The 2,729-nt window shown below is 50.5% G+C and overlaps 1 long non-coding RNA gene across 1 annotated transcript; it reads left to right on the forward strand.

Moving 5' to 3' along the window:
* Window positions 1-697: 697 nt before the first annotated feature.
* On the forward strand, window positions 698-1,233 carry LOC128811546 (uncharacterized). Its single transcript, XR_008438378.1, has 4 exons — window positions 698-716; window positions 819-862; window positions 944-984; window positions 1,066-1,233. It is a non-coding gene; the product is annotated as an uncharacterized LOC128811546 (long non-coding RNA).
* The last annotated feature ends 1,496 nt before the right edge of the window (window positions 1,234-2,729 follow it).

Below are 2,729 nucleotides of genomic sequence, written 5' to 3' on the forward strand. Positions count from 1 at the left end.
GCTCGTGCAGTTCTCGGAAGACATCGTTTTCTTAGCATCTTCTTCCTGCAGGGTTCTTTGAGCCTCATCGGCTCCGAGCCGTCCGTCTCACCTAGGTCATCTCGTTCCGCAATCTCTCTGTCCTCGCGGGCATTTTTCTCGCCAAGAGATTTTTCTCCTCGTGGCGTCCCCTCGTTTGTCGTGTCCTGTCCTGTGTCACGGGTGTCTGCACATATTTGTCCCGGAGCTGCTCTGTCCTGCTGCATAGCCTGGTGTAATTGCACAAGTCCTGGAGACCTGCAATTTGGAATGGGGGATGTAGTTGTATTCTAGATGGTATTCCTAGATTCACACAGGATGCTTGGACCTGTTAAGTTATCCTACAGTTGTTTGAATTTTCTCCTTTCTTTCAGATGCAGACATTTAAGATCTGTGGCAGAGCGCCCCTCCTGGGTCAGGGGGTTTTCCCTGAGAAGGTCAGTCGCTGTTTGTATTTGCAGGGGAAGCATAAATGGTGACTATGTTACAGCACTGTTCTTTGTCTATTATTAGGAAGTCCAGGCAGATAGCTGCAGTCAAGGCCAAGTGTGCCAGGTGAGCAGTGGACAGTAGCAGTTGTTCTCGCACCGGTTTCAGTTTCTGGTGAAAGTTTAAGCATCCCCCTTTTTTTTTTTTTTTTTTTTTATTTTAGGCAGTTCTCTTGTGAGATGTCTCTGATCCCAGATGTCTGAGGCCAGGTGGATGCAAGCTTAAGGTGTAGGTGGGCGTACTTGTCAGGTCAGGGTGGTGGTCTTTTCTCAGTGTCTCAGTGTGTTTTTTTTTGCTTTGTTTCTTTGCAGGTGTCATTGCTGCCCTAGGCGTGTGAAGGAACAGAGTCAAGCGGGTGAGTCGGCATTTAGGCTGGGTGACTCATAGGTGACCGTTATGCGGCAGCAGGCTAAGCCTGTACCTTTTCCTTTTGTAGGTATCCTCCTGGCAGCCTGTTGAGTCGCATCAAGATTTCAGGTGAGCCGGGGCAGCGGTGCATCAGAGTTCCGGGGATTCCTCTTTTGCAGGGCGCCAGTTGCATTTTCTGTTTTGTCTTAGGTACCGTGAGGAGGCGCATAGCCGAAGTTTGGAAACGGCAGCACCGAAGCGGACGTAGAGAACGCGTCGCCGTCCACGTCCGGCTGACGATGGATTTTGTCCGGTCGTCTTGCAAAAGCTAAGTGTCGGGGCCAGTAGGTGGGAGAAGGGGAAAAACCTTTACTATCACAGGAGACAATTAGACGTTAGCTTAGAGGAGAGGCCCATAGTGGGACGGGCCCCTCGGAAGCAGAGGGAGAGGGTTTCTCCTCAGCCTCACCAGAGTCTTCGCCGGGCAGGGCAGTTCCGATCCGTCTTCGCGTCCTCGCGAGGTTCGCGTCGGCGGCCTTCTTCGACTCTCGACGTCGTCGTGGATCTTTTCACCCGAGGAGCCCGCCTTCACGTCCGGAGCTCTAGCCACGGTCACGCCGTAGTCATGGCTTTCTTGTCTAGGCCTACTGAGCTTCTTAGGCTTCCTCTTAAGTCCTTTGGCACTAACATCTTGAAAGGAGTTAAATTTCATCATCACATGCTATTGCCCTAGGGCTTTCTTTCCTTTGGCATCATCGGCCTATGACTCATCTTGGACTAGCAATCTTGGGTCCATAAGGTGGAACTGCTAGGCAGTTTCCACCCGTGTCTGTGTTATGTCGTCCGTGTCTGTGTTATGTCGTCCGTGTCTGTGTTATGTCGTCCGTGTCTGTGTTATGTCGTCCGTGTCCATTGATTTCTGCGTCATAGGCCTTTGTTACATCTCGAGGCTTTATCGGCATTGTTCTCTGCCATATCGGCCATATTTTACTCGTGTACCTTCCTGGAGATCGCTTATTCCGGCATCGTTACATTTTTACTTTTTGAGACGGGAAGAAGTACAGGAGACGTTCTCATCCATCTTCCTTCTCACCTTTGGTAGCGCCTTCTCTTCCCGTGCCATTCTCTCGGACTTCTAGAGGGAGCATATTAGACCCTCATTACCTGACCGCAGTAGTTCCCTAGCTTGCGCCTTCTCAAAGGGTATAGGGCTCAACAATTGATCTTCCGGAGAGTTACGTCGAGTCCTCACTTATATTGTATCTACGTCGGCTTATATTGTACGTGCTTAGGTCGTACCTACCTATGTTGGCTTATACTGTATGTGCTTATATTGTATGTACTTATGTCATATGTACCTATGTCGGTTTATATTGTATGTACTTATACTGTATGTACCTACGTTGGCTTATATTGTGCATATATTGTATGTACCTACCTTGGCTTATGTTGTACACGCCTCTGTCGCGCCACTTACGATCGGAGCTGCCCTGCCCAGGCGCGTAGTCACGGTTAGGTAGAGCAGTTATAAAACTTTACAGTTCATCTGTCTTCTGTGGGGGTTTTGGGTACAAAATTTATGGACCCGGAGCGGGAATAGCTGCTAGCCGTCAGATAGTCACTCGTCTCCCGTCGTCTCTGTCGTCTCGCAGGTCCCCGGGTCCCTACACGTTATCCCGGAATCTACCGCCGGACATCGAAGAGCCGCGGTCAGAAGACGCGTCGAAGCGTCAACGTAGCGTTTCAAGTAAGGGTCGCGGTCAGCGTGTAAGCGGAAGAGCGCGTGAGAGAGCGTGATTGTCCGTGTCTGTCTGTGAGAGCTTGTGTCTGCAGGTGTGAGTGCGTGTTGACCGGTTCTAACCTTGTGCGTATGG

Source organism: Vidua macroura, chromosome 9, assembly GCF_024509145.1.
Source record: "Vidua macroura isolate BioBank_ID:100142 chromosome 9, ASM2450914v1, whole genome shotgun sequence".
Taxonomy (NCBI): domain Eukaryota; kingdom Metazoa; phylum Chordata; class Aves; order Passeriformes; family Viduidae; genus Vidua; species Vidua macroura.